The following is a 26,521-nucleotide window of genomic DNA, read 5'->3' on the forward strand; positions in this document are numbered from 1 at the left end:
GGTTGAAGACTTAGCTAGTCAGGGACACAACACATCTCAATTCAAGGTGACTCTAGGAATCACTAAAAGTGGTAGAATTGGAGTCATGACTATTTTAGTAGCCTTTAGATTCAATAAAGATTCATATCCCACCACTTCATATAAAGTAGACCAAATTAAAATGGGTCATGGAATAGCTTGGTATATAAAGATACTATATGCCTGTGAGGAAAAAAGCAGTGACCATGATATGGAAGTAATATTGAAGCATTGGATTAAATTTAAAAAGGTTAAGAAAACAAAGAGATATTATTGTGGGAGTTTTTAGCTGGCCCACTAGCCCGATGAAGAAAATGAACAGTATTTATTTAAATCACCTCAGCAAGTTCTCAAGAGGAAAGGCTATAGTGGTAATGAGGCACTTCAATTAAAGTGGTATCTGCTGGAAAACAGAAATACAAAAACATGTTACTGTCTTTACAGACAATTGCCTTTTTTAAAAGATGGAACAAGGTACAGGAGGGTCAGCTGTCTTGAATATAATTCCCCAAATAGGAAGGATTGCTTGAAGGGCTGAAGAAATCACAAACCTTGAGAAAAAGTTAGCACAATATGTTAAAGTTCAAGATAACTAAATCAGGAAAGGTTGAGAGCTTTCAGTCATGTACTTGGACTTCAGAATGTCACAATCTGAACTCTGAAGGATAATTAAATTAAATTCTAATGGATAAATAACCAGAAAAACTGGATATTTAAAACATGAACACAAACATTTCTTATGAGAGAAAAAAGGAAGAAAATAAAATAAAAGGTCTGTATGGATAAAAGGATATATCATTTTTGAAGGCATAAAAGCTAAAGGGAATATGCATTGGTTATGTCATGTTGTGTTTTTGTAGGTCTCAGAAGCACTAGATAGTGCAAGAAATCTCCAAAATATTTCAAATGTCCCATCCTTAGATTAATAGAGGCACAAACTAATCCAAAAGAGCTATTTCAAGTCAGGATCTAGCCTAATTCAGTGACAGAAAAGTAAGATGTTTATATCTGAAGTCATTAGAGCTTTTCACATGGTGTAATTCTGTTAATTTTAGACACACAAACCAAACTGCGTGAAACAAGGATAATCTGAGTTCCATGTATAGATAAGTACAAATTTACAGAATTGAGTACGAATGAAAAGCAGGGACAAACAAATGACATTAAAAATTAAATATCAAAAAAATTTGGGTAACTGCAGAATTTCAGATAAGTGAAATAGCTTTATTTTCTACTGTTTCCTAAGTATTAGGAAGATTTTCTAACATTCCTCTGAATCTATAAAGTGAATTAATGTATAAAATACCTTAACTCTTTTAAACATAAAGGCACATACTGAGTCTTATCAAAATAGGAAATGCTTAAGCCAAGACAGATGAGGCACATAAATCTGTTGGCCTTGCCATATAAAGTTTAAATTATTGCAAGCAAATTCTTTCATAGGACTTTCCTTGTACCTGAACATTCAACCTTTCTAGCGTTTAGTGGGTGTGAGTGCAGGATCGAAAAGCAAACCATCTCATGAATTTTCTCTGGATACATTCTTTAAAGCAGCATTCCCCAAGCCTAACAAGTTTAAGATATATGAACTTCAACTTCCAGAATTCCCCACCCAGCCATGCTCTCTGGAATTCAGGGAGCTAAAGTCCATATATCTTAAAGTTCCCAAGGTTGGGAAATGCTGCTTTAAAGCCAAAAAGCAGCCTCCGACACCTGAAAGGTCAATGTTGCTTTCACCAGTGCTCTGGGTGTACCCAGAACATACAAGTTGGCAAAACAAAGCACACTGTCAAAGCAAGGCCTTAATATGTACCAGTCTTTTTCAACTTCACACAATCCATAGGCAATGGGTGTGCAAAAATTCCTAGTCACCTGGTATGTGCTTAGACCATAACTATATTTTATTTTTAGCCAATCCAAGTTGTTGTTGTTGTTGTTGTTATATTTTCTTCCCCAACGATTTAGGGAATCGTCCAAAGCTTCTCGGACCTCATTTATTCTCCTGCAATCCTCTCAAGAATAGCAGGGTCTTTGTGTTACATAAACTATGTGAGAAGTCACATCTCCAAGGAAAGGTGGGCTGGGGAGTTTGAGAAGGCACTTGAATACACATGGCTCTGCTCCATGCTAATGAAAAGCATATTTAAAAAATAAAGATCAAATGCAAGAAAAACAATGAGAGTCAACAGGGGTAAATGTGAACAGCTTTAAATATGATATTAATAAAATTGATTTTTTTTTTAAAAAAAAGTGTGACTAAGTACCATGAATAGCTTTCTGGAAAAATATTTCACACACACTGAGAAATGTTCTTTGTGATATATATACATAGAGAGAAGGGATATGTATGTGTGTGTGTGTGTATCCTCCCTCCCTCCCTCTCTCTCTCTCACACACACATACATACACACACAGAGAGAGAGAACCAGATATACATACACAAATTGATAAAAGATTCCTATTCTTGACCAACATAAATGAAAAATATATCTTTTTTCCTAATAGAATTTGATGAAAGATTATAATTTTTTAAAAAAGACTTACATATGTCAAAGAATTTTCAAACCGTATTTACAGGGTTAACTACTGGTTTGGGATTTATGAGCTTCCCTGCCCGCTGTGAGCCTTGAGCCTGTAAATCATCATTAGCACGTCATTAGCATGCTGCTGCTGAGAAGCAGCCTTTGAAACAGCCCTCTTTTCTTGTTGTTTTAACTGCAGCTGTGCCTCGTTTGGCAGCTGAAGTTGAAAAATCAGGAAATAAAGATCAGTAAAAGCCCGGGTGGACGGGTGAGCAAAAACATCAGCAGACATAGAACCGGTTCTATGTCTGCAGCTCTTTAGAGCTACCGGTTCTACAGAGGTGGACAGAACCAGTAGAAACCCACCCCTGCACCTTGCATATTTTATTCACCTTTTGCCCAAATATTTATGCAGCTGCTTAGATTTGTCTGAATGTCAGGGGAAGAACCTGCAAAAGTGAATTTTCTGCTTTGAGGAACAAATTAGAAGTGGGAACAAATAAGAGAAACACTTCTTTAGCCGCCTCATCCCAAAAGCCAAGGCCTGTCTCACTTTTGCTAGGGGCATTTGTGAGGTTGTAAACCTACATGTCTTGGTAGCTCCAGGAAGTGTGTGACAGTAGTAAAAAGATACTGAGAGTTGTGGTTCAGTAGTGTGAGGTCAACCACATTCTCCACATTTCTGAGAGATATTTTCATGTCAATATGAGTGCTCATTTCCAGTGATTAGTGATTATGGATAGATAGATAGATAGATAGATAGATAGATAGATAGATAGATAGATAGATAGATAGATAGATAATGTAAATGCTTGTTATCTTATAAATGAGGCCCTTTATCTCTTAGATGTAGTCAGTTTTTCTTTTTCTTCTGATTTTTAGCTCTTTCTTTTCCATTTTGCCAGTTAATTGTGTTGGATGCTTGCTTAATGTTTAATAAGAAACATCAATATGTTGAACTGAGCTGAATAGCTTGTATGTTTGCTCTGATCTAAATAGGGGTTGATTGGGAGTGTGCTGGGTGCAAACTATACTGAAATTACAGTATTTTTTTAAAAAATAAATAAAAAAAACGGTCAGGATCAGTGTGTATGATCAGGAAGTCACTACACCTATATCATCTATAAAATGCATTTGTCTGCATGTATATCAGAGTAAACAAAAGCAAACAAAAAACAACAACCTGATGGTGCTGTGTCAACTCTGTTCTCCTCATCCTTTTCTCAACTAGATATTTCATCTTATTTTCTTTTCAAAGAGCTAGCCAGGAGTTAAGAAAGTATTTTAAGCCAGTTAAGCCGGCTTTGATTGACATTAGGCCTTAAAGTAAATAAAGTCATGTTTTGAAGAGGCAGGCAGACAGCTAAGGAAAAACTCAGCTATCTACTGAAATCTGTTTTCAGTCAAAAGCCAATTGGTGTGTTTGTTTATTAATTACCTCTGCAAATGCAACTTTATTTTAACAAAATGAAGGATAAGAATAGAAAGGTTTTTTTTAACCCACTCTAATGACTCAGTATAAGATTTTTTTATTCCTTATTTCCAGCAGTCCGAATTCAAAAGCAGGTTGGTAAGATTTGTTACATCCCATTTTCACAATTATGATTGACTTTACTTGATACTGCATTAATATTGGTGCTTAAGTATTGATTTAACTATGTCAAAAATAGATATTTAAATCTTAAAAGTCTTCTTTTTAACGTATATTGTTACACCTTTTGAACCCAGAAAGGCATCATAAGATATGAATCAGTTTGAAACCAGAATTTTAATTGTGTTCTAAATTACGCTTTACTCTAGCAGTTTAGATTGGAAAAGCTCTAGACCTTAGGGTTAGGGTTTCTGGTATCATGAAGTTTCTTCAGTGGTAATTACTTCTGTTCCATATGCAAAAAATACCTGCTATCTTACCCTTTAAAATGAAATCATATGTTTGTTTACAACAAATCCTGCAAGTAGAGCAGTCTACAAAATGTTTTAATCTTGAACTGTGGTTCCCACTTCCGTAATCACCATCTCTATAAATACTTCAGTCCCTCTAATCAAAAAAGGCCTGTCAGGTTTTAGAAATAAGAAGACTGCCTAGCTGGGTCAGATTGTCATTCCACCTTGCTCAGAATTGCATATCACTCTGTGTGGCTAGCTCAATGCATTAAAGACTGAAGGTCACAAACCTCAACTAAAGAGTCCCCAGTATTTAAATCATGATGCTTATGAATTTTGATTGTATAAAACAGTATTATCTTCCATCAATCCTGAACTATTGCTAATCATAGCTCAGCATGTTGGATTTGGCCATAGTTTCTATTATCCAGAGGACCACTGATTCCCTATTTGTAGCCTACATTGTTCAATGTTATAAGTTATACATTTTATCTCCTATTTCAAGATATATTTAGGCCTGTGGTCATGCGGTATCCACAAGAAGAAGGAGAGCAAATTATGATGTAGGATGATTATTATGATTTTGATCATGTTATCCACAACATAGATATTATGATTCAGTATTCTGCTGATTGCCGGCTGCCAGCAGTTCAGCAGCTTGATTCTCACCAGGCTCAAGGGTGATTCAGCCTTTCATCTTTTCGAAGTCAGTAAAATGAGGATCTCAATTGTTGGGGATAATATGCTGATTCTGTAAACCACTTAGAGAGAGCTGTAAAGCACCGTAAAGTGGTATATAAGTCTAAATGCTATTGCTACTTTTACCATTTATGTAAAGGCTTTCCCAGAGGTGTGATTATTTTGCTGCAGATTGATATACATATATCATTAGCAATAATGTGCTATGGAAATTTGCTAAAAATTACTTGCTTGATCATTCTTTACAGTCAGCAAAAATATCTAACAATTTACCTAAATCCTTGTGAGCCATTTTTCACTTATCTTTGTTCTCCTACCATTTCCTCTCTATCTGCAGTTTGTGGTGCATGTTTTATTCTGCCAAAGGTAAGGACTTTCTGCTCAAGAAGAATTTTCCAGTTTGAAGTTGACATATTTTAGTTTCTTTATAATTTTCTTACTTCTGGTTTCTTTTATTCCTTTCTACTCAAAACACTGAAAATATTTACTCAATTTATTAACAGTTGTTTCTCCAGATGCTTTTTGGTCATCCTAAATTTTATCAAACCAAATGATTTCAGCATATTGGCAAATTATTCTATTTCATTCCTGACTGACATTCATTTTCTGTAAAGGATTTTTTTTTAAAAAAAAAAAAAACATTTTTGCTAAAGTCTGTGGCAAAGCATCCCCTATTATCAAAGACCTTGACTATCAAAACCACATTTCTGCCAGATGTCCATTCTTTTTAAACATAGTTCTCTAGTCATTTTTTGAAATCACAAGGGTTATTTGCAATATACAACATACGAACATGAGATTCTACAGTATTCCAAAAATATGAACTTTAAAAGATTTGAACCTCCCTGCAAAGGATGTATTGAATTCTAACTATAGATAATAACTAGTTAGCTAATTTACTCAGTTGGGTGTTTTCATTCTCTCTTTTATTTCATGCACTGTAATTCTTTGAATTCATTTCCATAAAACCTGTTGATGAGGTTCAGCTTCAGAAGAACATTTTCTGAATCATAATATTTAAAAAGCACATTTCTGGAAACATTGCCATCTTAAATCTTATTAATATAGAGGTCTGGAACGGTCATTATAATTGTCATCATGGTGTACAGGATATAAATCTCAACAAATGCCCCTGGTATAAATATATTTCTTTATTAAAACCATCTTCCCTGAAAGTCCTGTTACCTCAGAATGTGCTTTTTGTATATTAGAGGTGAGTTGCTTCTTCTGTCACTGTAGTCAGTCAACCGTAGACTTGCCCTGCTTCAAAACAAGATCTGTTGGAAGCTAAGGAAAGCAATTTGGCAAGAAACGGTGCTTTTTAAAGAAACATTTATCAAATTGGTGATCCATGGGAGACCTTATTTAAAGTCAATGGACCTTTTGTCAGTTTTGTTAAGCAGCAAACATCTAAACCCTGGAATAGAATTAAGCTGAAAAGGCTGGATTGACAACCACTTGGGGAAGGAAGGTCATTTACTTCTCTAGGACAAAATTAATCCAAATCCCTCTGTTTCTGTAGACTTGAATTTTCAGTTAAGCAGACAGAGACTGCAAGGATTATTTGGAATGCATAGGATTTATGTTTTTCCCCCAACGTTGGGGGAAGCCAGCATAGAGGGGCAGCATCAGTGGGATCTAGCATGTAATGGGAAGGGATTGTGAGAGGTGGTGGCTCTCTTTATGTTTTAGTGCCTTCAAAATTGAGCATTAAAGTTGCACAAATGTTGGAGTCATCAAAATCTCCAGGCATGGGTTGTTCATTAATATTTCAAGAAAGAATGTTGAAATTTAACAATTTGCTGAGCATCTGAGTCACTGGTGCATGCTTAGTCCCTCTTCCCAAGAAGCTGGGCAGATTGGGACAATTTTTGTTTAATTTAGGCCCCCAAAGCTAAAAAACAAACAAACCCAAGAATCTTCCATCCATCCCCTCCAGCATATTAATCACTAATGGAGATGGTAAGAGAAAAAATATACAGTATTTTTACATTAATATATATATTACGGACTGAGGATGGCTTCTTATTTTTACACTCTAACCATTTCCAAGTATAGAAGAGCTTTCTCCCTAGCTCACTTTAATGTCTTGCCTTCAGCACTACTGGATGGGCGATTTAAGAGGCTCCCGATTAACGAGTGGCTATGCCCCTGTGACAGAGCTAAGGTTGAAACTGTGGAGCATGTCCTTTTATATTGCCCTATGTATAATGCAGGCAGATGTAAGTTACTGTCTCTCCTTGAAACAGACCCTTCTAGACGCAATGTTAGTAATTTGTTCTTATATTGTCTAGGGGATGGCTCCTCATACATCACTTCCCAGGTTTCCAAATTTTTTTTAAGATCTGTAACCATCAGAGGAGAACACTGTAATTCCCCTTAGTCAAGTTTTTGGTGACCAATTGTTCATGACTAATTTTCCCATGTTCTTCTTTTGTTGTACTTGTGTTTTGGTCTGTGACCGCAAATAAGGTATTATTATTATTACATTAATATATATTATGTCATTAGTTTCATAAAGAAACTTTTTTTTCTTGCAATGGATAATTGGGCATTGTGTTAAATTATTTCCTGCAAATGAAGTCACTCTCTCTTTGGTGACATTTTAAATTTTAATCAATTATAATGATAAATTCTCTGAGAGCCAAGTGCTTAAATGATTTCTACACAAGAAGTGTGCCTTTTGCATAATATCAAGATGGATTGTCTAATAGCTGCAAGTCAGGTTTTGATGTAATCCTTGAATATTCTTATGAAATGAACCATGTACTGAATTATCTTTTATGTCAAACTAGGTTCTATAGTTCTTAGAAACTGAAAAACTCAAAGAACAATTGTTCACAAGGCATCAAGCTGTTGCCTTCTTGTTCAAAGCTTCTAATGTAGATAAATTGATGCCCATAAGAAATAAACTTAATTCTACTTGGTACCTTCTTTGAATCAGTAGTGTTTAAAACCAATTATCCATTTTAAAAATTTAATCAATTAAAAAAAAAAGATTGTGCAAGTAGGTATTGCAATGATCAATATATCCTCTGCAGCTTGGTGTAGTAGTTAATGTGCTGGCCTAGAAATCAGAAGGTCATAAATTCTAGTCTCTCCTTAGGCATGAAAGCCAGTAGGGTGACTTTAAACCAGTCATTCTCTCTCAACCTAACAATCTCACAGGGTTGTTGTTAGAAATAAAAGAAGAAGAGGAAGGAGCATTATGTTGCCTTGAATTATTTATAAAGTAATAAAAGCAGGATAAAAATAACAATGTTTGAATACATGCACACACCTTGTATTCAAAATAATGGATACTCTAGTAAATGGAAATTGTAAAAATGAAACATGGATACCAAACTCATTGCAAATTTGTAAGGAAGCCAGTTCTCCCTTGCAAATATATTATTCCCTTTTTTATTTTTCTCTTTCCTCTGTATAACTTGCATAGAGAAAGATCAAAGATAGATCACACTAACCACTGCTCCAATGTGAAATTTCAAACTAGTTGTTCTGTTCTGGGATGCTGACACAGAATGTTGTGTATACAGTGGCCAAATCCAATAAAACATCTCTTATGTTTATATGTAAAATTGCACAGTAAGAATAATTTAACATTGTAGGAAGAGAGCCATGTTGGGCAAAAATTAGGAGCAGTCAGGTAGCATCTTTTCCAGCTAACAAATTTTATTAAGAGGCCCAAGCAGCTCATGAGAATTTGTGCTTTATAATATAGCATTTGTTAGCTGAAAAAAGTGCTATTTTGAACTTCATGAGTTAATTCTAAAAAGCTTGTCATGTGGAAATTTAATGCACTGCAGTGAAGGCCATGGGCATGCCAGTGTGTTATCTGAAATATAGACAGTCTTTTTGACTGTTTTTTAGATCACAACTGTTAAATTTAAAGAAAGTTTACCTCAAATCTTTAAATCCTTAGGCTGATTAACAGTCTTAGCCTGAGAATGAAAAAGACATTCAGCACACCTCTGTTGGGAAAGCATTTCAGAAGAATGAGGAGGAAAGGGGGTTTGGAGGAGGTTTGCTAACTGACACGTTGGAAATGGAGAAGAACGAGAATACCTACCTTACAAACCTTCATATCTTGAACGCAGCTTAAAATATATCTTAAAAGCTTATGCTCTATAACAGTTAAACAAGACATCATAATATTCCAGTGAGACCATTATTATCTAAAGTGATACCATTTTGATGTTGTAATAATAGTGGAAGTTTCTCATAAGGAACTCATTAAAGTTGATTAGAAGGCACTTACTGATTTGAACAATAGAAACGAAATATAATTATTGCCCATTTTATCATTTTTAATTAACAATCTAATTTCAGTAGCATTTTCTGCTGAAATGATAAGCTTGGGGGTAGATGCAGTTTTCTTTATATGTGGGAAACAAAATAATAAGCAATAAAGAATTTTACGCAAAATGTTTACAGCTGATTACAACTTTGAAACTTGGAAGAAACCTTTCATTCTCATTTATCAACTAGTTACTCATGAAAAATATTGAACCAAAATTAACAACTGAGTGATTTCTAGCAAATTCTCCATTTCTTGCATAGATTCCCCAAATAATTAATTCCCAGACAAATCCAATAAACCTATCAGATGTAAATTACCATTTTGTCTGGATAACAGTATGTAAGTTAATTAGTGGTGTTTTTTTTTGTAAATTCCTGAAAGTGACTAAAAACATTAAAGGATACATGATGAAATCCTGAATAAAAAGTAGAAGCAGATTTTTTTATTTTACTATTTATAAATAAAAATAAACAAGAACTGATGGCTAATCCAACAAACCATCGAAACACCATCTAGAGAGTTTCCCCCCCCCCCTGAAATGGACATTTATATAAATTTGGTTAATAAACAAATAACTACACTCTGATATAATCTAAGCTTCCTAAACAAGGCCTGGGAGAACAGAATTTTAGGAGGAAGGCAGGTAATCGTAGAAGGTATATTTTGGCTGTCCTGATAGATGACATTGTTTAACTGAAGGTTCTTCTGCTGGATCAAACTGTCTTGTCTCATACCATGGGAGATAGGCAGTCCCTCAAGTAACCAAAGCTCTTTGCTTTGTAGGGTTTTATAGGTCATAACCAGAACCTTGAATCACACAGAAGCAAACTGGTTATCAATTGACAAAGTGACAAAATTAGTGGATCAGCAAAATGTTGTAAACATAGTATACTTAGATTTCAGTGAAGCAACATCATGTAAGTATTAGTATCACTTTATGAAGTCTTAATAAGATCACATTTGGAATACTTCATCCATTTCACCACAAAGATGTTGACACTCTGGAAAGAGTGCAGAGCAGAGCAACAAGAATGATTAGGGGTCTGGAAGCTAAAACATATGAAGAACAGTTACAGGAATTGGGTATGTCTAGTCTAATGAAAAGGATTAGGGGTGACATGATAGCAGAGTTCCAATATTTGAGGGGTATCTACAAAGACAAGGGGGTCAAATTATTTCCCAAAACACCAAAACGCAAGACAAAAAACAAAGGATAGAAACTAACCAAGGAGAAAAATTACCTAGAACTAAGGAAAAATTTCCTAATGATGAGAGCAGTCAACAATGGAATAGCTTGCCTTTAAAAGTTGTGGGTGCTCCATCACCAAAGGCTTTCAGAAAAAAAAAAAAAAAAACCACTGGACAACTATTTGTTTGAGATGGTATAGGGTCTCCTGCTCAAGCAGCGGGGTGGACTAGAACAGTTATCCTCAATTTTTCTGGGACCAGGGCCCAGTTTTGTGAAAGATCATTTTTCCATGAACCAGAGTGGGATGGTTTCAAATGCAACCTGGATCCCATGCATGCACAGATAAAGCTTTACTTGCTTGCCCACTGTTTAGGCCACCCAGTTCCCAACAGGCCATGGACCGGTACCAGTCCACAGCTCAGAGGTTGGGTACCCTGGAGTAGAAGACCTCCAAGGTCCTTTCCAACTCTATTATTCTATGTTCTATGAAACCATTATGTGGAGCCATCAGGTTAAGATTGGAGTTCATGCAGGGAATGGGGGGGTGGGGGAAGGTGGAGCTGGGGAGGACTTATTCTTCTAATAGAGAGTGTCAACTAATAATGTATTTATTCATAAGTCAAATACATGCTACAATTAAATTATTTTGCTTCCATATACTCTGGTGTACAGACCATATTACAAATGGTAGTGCAAATGTATTCCTTATAGATCAGTCTGTAAAACAATTAATGCCCCATTCTTCTATTCCATGCTCCTTTTCCTTAGAAAGAGGTCTGTGGGTAGGGCCTCAATGGATTTGCTTCTCAAAAAGATCTCTACTTTACCTTGGGGAATAAGCAGTCTGGAACCTTTCTCCATTAGTACATCTAACTCCTTCTAATTCTAATCTCAACTGACACTGGAATTTGGCTTAAAGTAAAACCTGAAGGGCCTCCTCAGTCTTTCTATTTCAATCTGATTTATTTCAAGAAAAGCTATTTGGGCTTTTGATAAGATGAGTGGCATATCTTAAGGAGGGTGTCCTGGGATTGTCACCACATAAAAAGAAGATAAAATATCTAAGGAATGCTGCAAATATTACAGTGTCACTAACTCTGTTTCTTTAACCTTCAGGATTGTCTGGCATGATCCACCTGAGCCCTTGCTTATGGGGAAATGTGGAGTAGAATATTTTACTAAGCCAGCAAAAGCAGCTGTAAAAATGAGTGGTTAATCTGTTACCCAAGACTCCCAAAGAAGCTAATGAGGTCAGTGCAGAAGTAAATTGTCATGGAGAATTAAGATTCATCATTTTCAAACTTGACTACAAACATAGGAAGGGGAAATAAAAATGAAAATGCATATTATGGGGAAAATCCATTCTGACATAATATAAGAGTATTAATTTGAGGATCTATAGCAACCTTCCTGAGCTCCTGAACTCTGATTTGAAATTCCCAGAATTTCTTATAGGCATTGTCTAAACCGAATGGCTAAATCAAGATATATATGATTTCCAGCACTGCTATAGCAATATACATCTGAACTCTGAAAATTCAGAAGTTCTGTACTAAACATTCTCTTTCTCCCTCTCTCCCTCTCTCTCCCTCCCTCTCCCTCTCTGTGTGTGTGTGTGTGTGTGTCTGTGTGTAGTCTTAAAATTCAGTGTAATCTTAACATTAGACTGATATAATATTTTTAGGCTACATATATTGATATGGTAAGTTTACTATAAAAAAATAAAACAGAACATCATAAGGTTCAATAGCTGAAAGTCATGACCACATAAACATGTCATTGATGTAGGCAATCAAAATCCCATCATAAAATATTTTACATTTTCTAGTTTGCCAAGGATAACTTCATATATATAGAGACACAAAGATTACAGCACTTCTATTCTGAATTAATATAATTGTTTCCATATGGAAGCTATATGACTCATCTTCTGAAATTGACAAAGTTCATGGAAGTTCTCCCCTGCCCCCAAGGTTGCCCATAGAATCCTGATTATACAAAAGCATGTACTCTCTTTATGGCTTTTTCTCCTTGATATGGTTCTGAAAATTAGAAGAAATGATTTCTTTGAAAATACTGTACTGCTTGATATGAAAATAACAACTAACTGTAAGAATTCCTCGGTTGGTGCTTTGTAGCTTTTATACTCTTTCAGAGTTATATTTGCCACATTCTCTATGCCATGTTGGATAGAACATGGAAAAATAACCTGAGTGTGGCCTCTGAGGTAACGATGACTAAATCTAATTACTCAAACTTTGTTCTGAACTTTTCATGGTGTTCCATCATCTGCTGTGAGAAAACATCTACACGGTTCTTGTTCTCATTTCATAGCTTTCAACTATTTTCAGTCATCATCAGATGAGTAATAACTCAGTGAAAGATATGGTGACAGGGAGAAAAATATTTCACAGTGGCCTAAAGATTGGATAAAGTGGGAGGAATTCCAGAATGTAACCATGTAATGAAACAGATTTAGCACAAAATAGGGATGCTCATTCTATTGTTGAATGTTTCCAAACAGGCTATGCTGACTTTAGAAGAGATCAATGTGCATGCTTCTGAAGAGATCCAAACTTATAACATATATGATGAGATATATAATCATGCCACCCAGGATATCAGTCATGCTAGAAGTTGTTATGTTCATCATTATTTTCATATTCTTTCACCATGGATTTTTTTTATTGGCTATTTTGTTGCTCATCACAAAACACCTGAAGGTGGGGTAGTCCTAGCATTTATCCCCATAAAGGTGAATGAAGGAATTTTTTTGTTTATTCAAGGTTCTATGATGTAGGTAATTCAGCTATTAATAGAAAAAAAGAAAAAAGAAAATTGACTGGTTAACATTTCTCAACAATCTCTAGCATTATACAAATATAGACATGAACATGTTTATAGCATTTGAATATTAGCACAGACTGAAAACTGAAAACATCTCAGAAGAAGTCCGATTTGGTTTCGACTTGTTTCATGAAAATTTAGAAACATAAAAGGTGAATCTGTTGTCCATTGGTGTAGGTTTCAACAAAAATCCTCACCTCACTTTGTTGGGAGGATTTAAAAAGTTACACTTTGAACGTTTAAGGAAGAGTTGTTGCAAAGATTATTATGGTTCAAGTACAACCCATAAAGCAGAACTGGGAGCTTGCAGACCTACAGAAGTTCCTGAGCCATAGATGCACCAACCAGTGTGACTAATACTGAAAGACATTGGAAGTTGTAATTCAGTAATATCTAAAGGTTTATCACATATGATGAATATTCATGTTGTGGTCCATCAGAATGGGGCAGGGGGTTACATAAAATGCCCCTTCCCCAAAAAAAGTTTCCATTCCATTCTTCTGCTTTGAAAATAGCACACGTATAAACATGAGTGTACTATTTTTTCCAGAGGCTGAGACTTTGCCATACCTCCTAGCCCATGGACTGCAATCTGCATTGGCTAACAGCAGCATAAAGGAAATGCAGACTGGGTTTATTATCAGTACCTCAAAACATTAAAAAAAAAGATTTCTAAAACAACCAAAGAGTAAGAGCTCCCTGGATGTTTGCAGATCTGCCCTGTTGCATAGGCAGACATCACAATGGAGAAGATATGTTTCCTGGGTCTTGTAGGTTACCTTGTTTGATTAGGGGACATGGAACATGCCCACTTTACCCAATCTTATTAGGTAAGCAAGAACTATTAGATGTAGATGGTCTCTCAAGTAACTAGACCCATGCACAAAAATGTACTTCATTTTTTTTCTTCCCTGATTATTACCATGGATCACACCAAACTTGATTTCTCTCATATATAAAACTGTGATCATTCTTGTATCGTTCACTGTTTTTTTTGTGTGTGTCCTTCTGAACAATCATGTTGGGTTTGTTTGTGTGTGTGTGTGTGTGTGTGTGTGTTTTTTAAGATTTATGTTCTTTTCTTTGCCCATGACTTCATATAAATAGACTTATGTTTAACTATATGTTTGAAACATACAGTGTTCCATACATGTCTCTTGATTTGATTTGATTTATATGTCCATCTTAAGTACATGATTCTGGGAAGTTCATAGCATTAAAATAAATAAAAATATATAACAATATAAAATCAAATGAGATAGAACACAACAGCCTGAAAATCATAAAAGCCCTTAGTATAGCCAGCAGTCAGGTTCAAGAAAATTTAATCTTTAAGGCCCTGCACAAGTCTGTGAGGTTTAGAGAATTGGGTTCCAGAGGTGGGTGCTGTAGCAGAAAAATCCTTCAGATTTCAGGAAGTTATTATGCATACAAAATAAATGCAATCAAGAAAGACAGAAAGAAAGAGAGAGAGAGAGAGAGACAGAAAGAAATTTCCAAGTTTCTGAATGTATAAATTCAATTTGCAATTAATTTTCTTTGAGAAAGGTTTCCAGGTTATGCATGTACTGCATATATACATTTAATAATTCCTTAGTGTCAACTGGTTCCTTTCAAAATTATGTAATGCCCCTTTTAGAAGCCTGCATTAAACTGAACATCTGAAATCACTATTGAAGGCTTTCCTTTCTCTGCCCTGCCTTCTTCCATTGAACCTGAACGTTCATAACTGTGGAGTCATCCTCTAGTAAACACAATAAATTATACAGTCATGCTCTCTTGGGAAAATACAATATTTCTCATCTGAGGAATAAAGCACACATTTTACTTCCAAGCCTATGCAGAACTACCATTCTTTATGCATTACAGAATGTTTATACAAGTAAACCTGAGACAAACAGGCTCGATTGGTGTCAAAATGCACTCCCTGCAGCATTTAAGGTATTCTCTTTTAACATTAATCATGTGGTAAAATTGCAGCATTTTTTTGTACCTTGAGAGTAGTTGTGAGGTTAAACAAAATATAAATGAATGAACAAGAAACTTATAAATTAATTTTACAAGAAACTTAACTTGAAACAGAGGGACCTGAAATACTAGGATCTTTGATAATCAAGCGTTGAAAACAGTATTTCACACAGGAGTTCACTATTCAAACTTCACCCATTTCTTAAATAGCATATTCCTGTCTATTACCAACAAAATCCCTAAGCCAAACCATTCAATAACTGGCAGCCCAAAATGTTTTTAACTCTTAAACATGAATTGCCCTAAGTTTGATTGGGGAAATCTGATTTCAAAAAATTGTGAGGGATAAGTTTCATGTAGCTTATCTATCAAGTGAATGGATTTGAGGAATATGTCCAGAGTTATATACGTGATTTGATAATAAAATAAAATAATCTCCCTGGTGGACAATTTCCTGGCTGTTCATCTTTCAAATCAATCCCATGAGAAGGTATCCTGAAAGAACTCTTTCCTTTCTGGCCACAGAAAGAAGCATCTGCAGATAGAGAAGTCCTAGAACAATAGAAAGAGAATCAGAACAAAGGACATTAAAAGTACAGAAATGCTAAAACATTTCTTAGAATACAAAGAGAGACAGAGACAGAGACAGAGAGAGACAGAGAGACAGAGAAAGACACACACACACACACACACACACACACACACAGAGAGAGAGAGAGAGAGACAGAGACAGAGACAGAGACAAAGGGGGGGATGCCCCACAGATATTGACATAGATTAACTGTAGTAATTATTTTCATTAAGTTATTTTGCTATTCTAAATATATTTGACACAAGGAAATTAAGCTTTATCCATTATTCGTGATTTGCAATGAGATGAAGAAAAACCTGACCTGGGTTCTGCAGACTGCATTGGGAGGGAGAACTTCCTCACTTTAATCCACTAGGATGGATTCCCCAGTTATGAAAATGGCAATCACTTGAACTCAAGGCATTAGATAAGAGAGACAGCAGAGACAATTCCATGCATGCTAGGGTCATTCAAGATCATTAATTAACGTGGGTTGTAATCATTACATGTCACTATAAGAATAGAAAAATACTTAAAATTCATAACTTTCTATAATGATAAGAGACAGACACTAACATATCCATTCTTAGTCTATCTCCCTAATGATAATGTCTTTGCTGTTTTATATGGTACAGTGATGATATTCATCCATCGTGTTTGAAGAGGACCTTGACATCTATCGGGTTGTGGCTGTCCACAGTGTGTCCACAGGTGGCTAGTAAGGCCTATACGGGCATGGAATGTTCTGCCACATGTCGGGCAGACATATGTGGGCACCATTGTTGCAGCATTTGCAGCTCTGGCTTTGTGGAGTGCTCGCTTCTTTTTTTCTGTAATACTGTAGTTCTTTTGTCTTCAAATGACTGGCAGCCTTGGTGGATCAATGTGCACCATGTCGATTGATCTTGTACCAGGGTTTCCCAGGAGGTGATGTCAATGTTCAGGGACTTGAAGGGAGCTTTCAATGTGTCTTTATATCACTTCCATTGTCTCCCTTGTGATCGCTTTCCTTGAGATATAGAGGAGCTGTTTAGGGATGTGATGGGCAATAGCCCCCGTTCAAAGGTGTATGTACTGTATAGGTATATAAATATTTGAAATAAAATTTTAGGTAAGTATTTTATGCAGCAATTTGCTAACCACGGATTACATTAATCTTTTCAAATTTATTCTTAATACATATCCTCCATTGCAATAGGCCATTCTCTTCTAAAGCAAATGGCTGATTTACCCACTTCCTCCCCTTCCCAGGTCACGAATTGATGTTTCATTTCTTTCATTTGTAGCTCATGCCATCACAGAGCAAACATACCTGACATTTTGCAAATACACTGTTCTAATCCACTAGTTCCCTAACTAATATCAGTTGTTGAACTGAGTTGATTAGCAGCTTGGCAGATAAACCTTTAGTTGTTTGCTTATCTCATTGGCTGCTGCACCACCCTGATGAATCATACAATGAAGGAAAAGTCAACAAAACTGTCAGTTGGAAAACAGAGCAGTATGTTTAGACCAGGGGCCAAGATTTAATTTGAAAATAGAGCAAACCAACAACTCAAAAATGACATGACTGCTTCCTGTTCTATTTGGAACAGGAAGGAAGGAAGGAAGGAAGGAAGGAAGGAAGGAAGGAAGGAAGGAAGGAAGGAAGGAAGGAAGGAAGGAAGGAAGGAAGGAAGGAAGGAAGGAAGGAAGTGAGTTCATGCTGGCTTATTAACACATGAAAGATCTTTGTTTGGTCATACTGAATAAAAGTTGAAATCATTTCTTGCAGACATGTACATGAATTCAGTTACCCACATCACAGTGCTTGCTGATAACAGAATAATTGACAGCAGAAATAAAGACATTCTTTTCTTAACATGATACTTTCAAGAAAAAATAAAGAACATTTGTTTGAAAACATAGCAACATTGATTTGCATTTTCAGCATTATTCCATTGATGTCTTATATCACTATATAAGCATGAAATGTACTACATAAATTGTTTTAAAGTGAGATAATACACCATAACATGCAAGGAGAGGCACATCAATTGGTGTTTTGTTGCTGTTTTTACATAATATTCTATTCCACAGATTGGAATATTTTAATGGGGTTGATAGGAAGGTGTAACGGAAAGCAAGTCCACGCTACTGGTCTGTCCATTTTTCAAGCCAATTTCTGAAATTCCGCTTTGGCTTTAGTAGGCAGGGAAATGGATTGATCCTAGTGCTCTGTATGAACTATGGCCACTGCAAGACACGTTTAGTGACTCCTGGATAGACTGGTTTACCTTTGCTTGCTTTCTCCTTTTAAGGTTGTTCCTTCCCACAATCTCCATATATTTTGCTTTCTTTTCCTTTTTGTCCACCCCTGCTTCTCACATTATATCAATTGACACATATTTTACTTCTTCCCACCCCACACATATTATGGAAATATTGTACTCGGATGCTGCACTAATCAAAGCAAAAGGGCATGGATCGTTCTTTCACTTCGATATTCCTTAATAGGTTCGTGGAAACGTGTAACAAGAATGAATTTAGAATTTGGTTTTGCAAAAACAAACTAGCAGTGTTCCTACTTTAGAACATTGTAAGATGTTTAAGAAAGAGAATAAATGAAAAAGGGAAAGTTTGCCCAACTGTAGACAGAGGATGAGCAAACAAGGGGAACATGCTTCAACTAGTTAGGAAGCAACTAAAAGAGACAATAAGGATTGAGTGGAGCATAAGCTCCTAGAGTTGAGGATGGTTCTTTGACTTAATACCCATCATTGCATCAATTACAGGAAAATGAAAATCCCAGTAAATGCTGAATAGCAGGGAACATAACAATTCAGCAACTCAAGATGAAACGGCCATCCTCATTTAATTGTAAAGCTGTAATAACAGAATCTTGCAAGTATCAATGTGCCCTCACAGTCCATTGTCTTCATGAAAAATAGGGAGGGTGCTGTCTGAGGCTTTTGCTCATGCTACTTTCTTGGCTGCATCCAAGCCTCTTTAATCTCACAGTTGCCTTAATATTGGCTCTTCCTCCTATCCTTCAAGGTCATTCTCTCTTCCTATTATATCAGCTGATATGCTAGACACTTTAGCAATCAGAATTGGGGCTACTGCTGGAATGGAACCATGCTGGAGATCATCCGTTCAGAAGAACTTAAAATGATTCAGGTCAAAAAAAAGCAAGTTTGAATTTAAGTTGGAAAACCCAAGCTTCTGGAGCATTTGCTCCATTGGCTGGGAGTGACATCATCCATTTATGCCTCAAGAACTGCCAAGGGACCTGTATGGTGACAGGCCAAGAAGAAAGAGCAAATCTGCCCATATTTCACTCATTAACAAAGGACCTTTTTATGTCAGTAATTTATTCCAATGCAGATGCACTTTTACTACCCATTTTATCTTCTCCCTTTTATGTGGTACTTAGAACCTGATTAAATAAAATGAGAGTTAGTCCTCAATGGCCTTGCAAAGGTCTCCACCAAATTCAGTAGCAGAGTAAATGAGAAGGTAAAGAAAGTATTAGTCATTTCTCAATGGACATGCTTCTCCCTTAATAGTAACTGTAGCATTTCTATGGAAAAAGAGAACTGGGAGAAGTTACCTCATGGGTATGCTCCCTCGGGATTAAGTGTTGAAGAGAGAATTAACAGATGAAAGATAGAAAGTTCTTCATAACAAATCAGTATAGTATACCATACTTTGTCCAAGGCAACTGCATTGAGATCTTGTCCCCCTTTAATATGTATCCAAATACCTTTCATTAAATCTGACATGAAGGAAAAGAAATGCATGTTATTTGTCATTGTGTGAATCTAAGTGCAATCTGGTGCTGTGTGAAGCTATGTAGAGGTAGGAAAGCACTTAATCCAAGCAACAAATACACACTTTATTTGTACTTTATGTAAAAACTATAGGGAGTGGCAAAATTCCACCCACTTTCCATTGGGGGAAGAGTTTGCATGCTTCTGGACTGCAATTTATATTATTATTAATAAAATAGGCATGTTGATAACCATCTGGCTATTTGAGTCTTTTCTAAGCACTTAGGCATACAGAAATGGATGCTTATAACTGAAGAAACAATGAGCCATCTACTCTACTTATTCTAAAAATGAAAAAAGACATATTTTTGATATTGCTTATTGATGTAACATGGATTTTTGATTTACACTAAGTATAACTAAGGTATTTTCTTCTCTCTTTGACATAGATTTTCCAAGCAATTCCCACATTTAACCACTTAAGTTCTCTGATATAAGGTCCTAATTATATTAGCTCCCATTTTATGAACACATTATACCATCTGGCTGCCCAGTTTTAGAAACAGAACGCTGGATTAGGAGGGAAAGCCCTTCTTATCTTTCTTAATGTTCATTAAATCCCAACTGATTTATTAGCTAACAATATTGTGTATGTTACTATTCTGTAAATATTACATTTAGTCTCAAAGCAAGTTAGGCGATTGGAAATAATCTAATTATAGCAAAAACTGAAATCTCATAGGAGTCTGCATCTAAATGTGTTAATTTTCAGTAACACTAGTAGAGTTCTTCTCAAACATCAATTTTGAGACAAGTGTCAAACACATTTTGCTAGTTCTACAGGGGGCCCATTTTGGGATATTTTTTTGTATATTTATAGTTGCAAATATTAAAAATTGTGCTTGATATCCTCAGTTACATAACAACCACAGCTTAAAGATATTTAAGCAATAAGAATTTGCTTGCAAGCATATACTCTTCAGCTCAGCCAGTAATCTTAAACAAAAAGGACCAGATTCTTAGTTTTCAGACTCTGTGAAAGAAACATGGCTATCAGAAGAACGTTCATAGAGTTTTTGCTCTAGGCAATTCTGAGAAGGAAGGAAGGAAGGAAGGAAGGAAGGAAGGAAGGAAGGAAGGAAGGAAGGAAGGAAGGAAGGAAGGAAGGAAGGAAGGAAGAAAGAAAGAAAGAAAGAAAGAAAGAAAGAAAGAAAGAAAGAAAGAAAGAAAGAAAGAAAGAAAGAAAGAAAGAAAGGGAAAGATTTTTTCTTTTTTGCTGTTTAATTTCAAGGAATAAATGAGAATGGGCAATCTGCAACCTAGACTAAAGACATGTTCCATTTCCAAGAAAAACATGTAGTTTACATTTATTTTTGTCCTCTGAAGAATAATCATTATGTATAACATCCAGCTGAAATGGCCTCAAGGTTTTTTATTGCTACTATCATGTTGTTCCAAAAATATTAATTATTGAATAGAGCTACAGGATAATTACTGAATAGAGCTACAGGATATTTCACGACATTCAGATTTTCTTTGAGTCCTGCCAAAACTAGATTCTTCTCAGCATCTTTTTAAACAGTACCCTCCATGGGTAAAATAAACATGCTTAGCCATCTGAATACAGTTTCACCTCAGATCTTTAGTCTAGAAATAATATATGGTCCATGCATTCAGAATGGATATTAGCTTTGAGATACTATATTTTTAATGTAATACAGATGATACTCTAATAAATTTATAATTTATTTCTATTACAATATCATTTCCTCTTGTTTGTAATAATGTTTATTACTTAATTTCTACCTTTACTCAGAAAAAATAGTACGTTTGGAGATGAAATATATTCAGATTTCTGAAATTTCACCTCACCTCTACAACACCCCATAGTATTGTTGGAAATTAATTGAAATTCCAGTAATTAGTAAATCATGAATTTTGAAAAAGATTGTAACTTCTTAACATCTCAAAAATATGGAGTCTCAAGCTCAAAAGATTCTAGTGATGTTAATCATTTTATTAATTTGACATTATATATTTGGATATTATTCTTTTTTTATTATTTGCTTCCAGAACTCTTTACTGTTGATTGGGCAAGTTGCTATGCATAATTTGGGAATGTGTATATGCAAATACAAATGTGTGTGTGTGTATGTGTGTGAGAGAAAGAGAGTGAGTGAGTGAGTGAGTGAGAGAGAGAGAGAGAGAGAGAATATAATGTTAATTTTAAATTTAAATATAGAATAACAATTGGAAGGGACCTTGGAGGACTTCTAGTCCAACCCCCTGCTTAGGCAGGAAACGCTACACCACTTCAAACAAATTGTTATCCAATCTCTTATTTAAAACTTCCCGTGTACAGTTTCTCCTGAGCTTCTGTGTAACTTTGTATTAAGGAAATGTCATTTTTTACCAATCATGGAGGCCTCCTTATTTCCAAGTATGGCCAGAGAGGAAAATCCCTGTATATTCTCAGGGGCTTGTCACCAGCATTTTCTTCTCTGTTTGTTTACATTTCTTGCAATATCAGGTTATCATCTATGGAAAGGTAAACTGTCCTGACCCAGAGAAATGTTATATGTGACACTCAAGGTCAAAGGTTTTTTTCTCCGCCGTGATCTGATTGTCAGCTGCCCAGCTTAGACATGTAGGCCCTTGCAGAGCCAAGAGAAATAAATTAATAAAGGTTTAAAATGTGTCAGCATCACCTAGAAACTGATACACAAAGGTTTCAAAAGAAAGAACTATAAAAAAAGGACACAGTGGGGAAACAGAAGATATGGATAAGAGGAGACTGGACATGATGTGAAACAGGAGTCACAGCATTTGGAAAAACCAAAAGCAAGAGGAAGCATAGCCAAGGAGAAAATCAAGCAAAGTACCAAGGAAGTTAAAATAAACTGGGTGACCCCAAGATGAAAAGACAGCTCTGAACCCTCAAGGGGTGTGTGTGTGGCAACAAACCTTACATGGCTCAGAGGCTTGATAACAGGCAAGAGACCATTAAGAGAAGAAGTTGTGAACATTCCTAATCCTGAGTATAAGCAAGTGTGGGAAAAAGAAGAAAGAAGCAGTGAAGCATTTTTGCATTGTAAACAAAGCAGTAGAAATATAAGTCATTTAATTAAGTTCTCAGTATTAATTTATGTATTATATTTCCCCTTGGTCATTATGGTGAGATATACATACTGTATATATGTAGAAACACATGCACAAAGTCTTATAAATAAACTTTGTATTACATTAAAAGGACTATTACATAAAGAGGACACCTTCACTTGTTAGCTGCATGTCTATTTCTGGTTTCTGTCCTATCCATTTCCATCCTCGGACACCATGTACTGTCAATGTATATCAGGGATCATTTTAAATGGAAGGGGATGGTGAAAAATTATGGAGATAGATGATTAGCTTACCTTTTGCCAGAATTCACAGCCCACTATTAAAAATCATTGCTTCGATTTTGCTGCATTCCACCTTAAACAGGAAGGGTGTCAGCCTTCAAGATTTTCTCCCTTTGCTTTGCATCTTTCGGCTGTCATAAGTAACGGGGGGAGGAGGGGGAATGGTTATGGGAAGTGAGCTGGAGGTGTTACAAACCAGAACTGTATAAACTGGGGGGGGGTGTACATTCTTGCTTAGGTTTCTATCCTATGCTATGCGCAGCTGCAACCCTTTATCAAACTATGTCAAGGTCAATGGACAGAAGCCTCATCACCACCCGGAGATGCCCACATGATGATATACACAACTTTTAATTGGATGAGCCAATTGAACTATTGGGGGTGGGAACGTTGCCATTACTTTGTATATGTGATTTACGCGCCCATTTTCTCAGATTCAGAATTCTTTTGTTGCTACCACTTGATTTCCAATAAAAGATATCTTTTCTCTGATTAAAGGAGTCTAAGTATTTCTTTCTTGGATTTTGAACGGAGCACCAGCTGACAGGGTATCCAATATAAATAGACTTTGATGGTTCTATAATGCTGCTTTGAAGTTGAGATAAGTATGATTCCTTATTTGCTGGCAATCCAAATTGTTGTTGTTTTCATTGTTATTCATTGCCTTTGTGTGTGTGTGTGTGTTCCTTTGAATCTGCTTTTTATTCCTGGTGACTGCTATGCCTAGTCTTTGTAGTTTTCTTGGCAAGAATTTGAGATGTGGTTTGCCATTGCTTCCTTCCTAGGACTGAGAGCAGAGGTGGTATTCAGCAGGTTCTGATCAGTTCTGGAGAACCGGTAGTGGAAATTTTGAGTAGTTTGGAGAACCGGCAAATGCCACCTCTGACTGGAGATTTCACAATATCCTTCCACTGCCACACTCACCAAGCCATGCCCACAGAACCGGTATGGAATCCCACCACTGACTGAGAGAGCAACTGGCGGAAGGTCACCCAGTTGACTGTATGCCTACATTAGACTAGATCTCACAGACTTCTGATTTTCAGCCTGTCACATTAATTGCTAGACCAAACTGCCTCTACTTTAACTATTATTTTATTCTGATGTAAAAAGAAACAGTGCAATGTAACCATGGTTCAGCATAGATGCCAGCATGGCTGTTCTAATAGTGAATTTGAGAAACATTTGATATAACTCCCTATGGCAACTTTTGTGCTGAACCAAGAATTTCAGGAAAAATCAATAGGGAATTAAGTTCTACATTAGAAGTAAAATATTTAACGTGTAGATCCTTTGATTAATAGTGTCAGGCTGCTTAGAACTAAATCATATTGAGTTCATTTTAAATTGCCTGGTAATCTAATCGTTTCTTTTAAAATATCCTCTTTGCTAGAGATTTAAGCAGAAATAGCAAGATTATATAAAATATAGATCGTTTTTCTTAGAATTATAAAAATACCCTTTTTATTTTGAAAATTTCAAGCAGCAGGGTATTTCTCATAACACAATATAAACAGAAATATAATAAGTTATTTCAGTTTTAGTATCCTTGGTGTTCACTGAGCTTAGTTGCAGATTTTCATTACCCAACTAGGTAACATCATCAGTGCTAGTAAGTGTAGGGTTTGTTCCAGTGGTGGGATTCAATTTTTTTTACTACTGGTTCTGTGGGCGTGGCTTGGTGGGCATGGCAAGGGAAGGATACTGTAAAATCTCCATTCCTTCCTCACTCCTGGCAGAAGGTTACTGCAAAATTCCATTCCCTCCCCACCCCCACTAACCTGCTTTACAGCCCCGTTCTTCTGTGCAGGGCAACAAAAGAAGACCCAGTCATTCAGCTGGGACTCAGGAGGCAGAGAATAGATGGGGGCAGGGCCAGTGAGAGATGGTATTTACCAGTTCTCCAAACTACTCAAAATTTCCACTACCGGTTCTCCAGAACCTGTCAGAACCGGCTGAATATCACTTCTGGTTTGTTCCCAGTTTATATACAATAGCTTACCCTGCCATTGTTGTTGGAGGTGTAGTTTTCTCTTCGGTAGTCCTTGATATTTCAGATCCTTGACCTCGCTGATTCCTTCCTAAAACCAAAAATAGAAAATGGCTCATAATATCACCTTTGCACTGAAAACAAGTTATAGTTTGGATAAGACAACTACTGTTCTCCGGTTAGATCTAGTCAACTAGTGACAAACTCTTGAGAGTGAAGATTAGGGGACAACATTTATCTTACACTTGAGATGAAAATGTTCATAGTTTATGTGGAGTCTTCTTCGATATATACATACTCTATCATCTGGTCTTGAGGTTTCTGTTACATCTATTATTGAATCATTAAAGTAAATGAGGTGAATAACACAATTAAAGTTGTTTACTTGTCATATAACAGCCAGTTAACAATGAAATGTACCTTTTACTGTTTTGCTGTGCAGTGTAATAAACATACCCTAATGCAACAAAAAATAATGTCTTAAAATTAATGCCAGATAAATATATTTAATTTATAATATAATAATCAAAAAATACATTAGTTCTTCCAGTTACATTCTACCTATGATAATTGTACTAGCAGCCATATGAATAGAACCAAGTATAATTAAAACCATAAAACACAAATAAGTAGCATGGAAAGGGAAAAAAAAAAGGCTGCAAGCACAATTTAATGCTACTAATCAGACACACTTGCGTTTTACAAAGACCTTTGTGCAGAATTGCATAAACACAGACAGAGAGAGTGAAACACAGAGAAAGAAAGAGATCAAGGATCTGTCACTCTCCATATGTTGATAAAATATTAATCCCAGAATGCAAATACCTGGCCATGTTGGCTGAAATTTTCCACCAGTGATAACTTTGAGTTATCAAAACTGGCAGTCTGTTATTTTGGGGGCGGGGGGATGGAGAGAGGGAGGGAGGGAGAGAGACTGGGTATCAGAAAGAAATAGAAGTATTGATATTGCTTTGGCTAGGATGGCATTAACCAATAGTTTTGACTATGCTGACCACTAATGTATAAACTCCAGTATGGTCAAATGAATTGAAGTGGTATAACAGTTGCATCAATACATGACATTAAAAAACCCATAAATCACCTTTAATCTAAAATATGCCATTCATTGAAAAAACAAACAAACAATGAAGCTGGTTTTGTTCTGATCAGTTTGCTTAAGCTGATTGCCAGAATCTGTTGTAACTTTAGAAGCAGTTGTTGCCAGTCTGCTCTTCCATTTCCTCCCTGTGCAAAGGGCATAATGAAGGACATAATGCACTGTAAGTCCACTATGACCAAGAATCAAGAAATCAAAGCATATTGGCTCAGCAAACAAATAAACATACAAAGAATTAGCTAATATGGACAAGATGTTGC

The 26,521-nt window shown here is 35.9% G+C and overlaps 1 long non-coding RNA gene across 2 annotated transcripts in view; it reads left to right on the forward strand.

Moving 5' to 3' along the window:
• Positions 1–3,938: 3,938 nt before the first annotated feature.
• Positions 3,939–26,521, forward strand: part of LOC148130575 (uncharacterized) — a 180,043-nt gene continuing 157,460 nt past the window's right edge. For both annotated transcript variants that reach the window (XR_015750001.1, XR_015750000.1), the window contains exons 1-3: positions 3,939–4,106; positions 5,461–5,489; positions 11,729–11,862. This is a non-coding gene — a long non-coding RNA (uncharacterized LOC148130575). The remainder of the gene's footprint in view (positions 4,107–5,460; positions 5,490–11,728; positions 11,863–26,521) is intronic.

Source organism: Notechis scutatus, chromosome 5 (assembly GCF_049901735.1).
Source record: "Notechis scutatus isolate UNSWTSFEM ecotype Mainland chromosome 5, rNotScu1.2, whole genome shotgun sequence".
NCBI lineage: Eukaryota > Metazoa > Chordata > Lepidosauria > Squamata > Elapidae > Notechis > Notechis scutatus.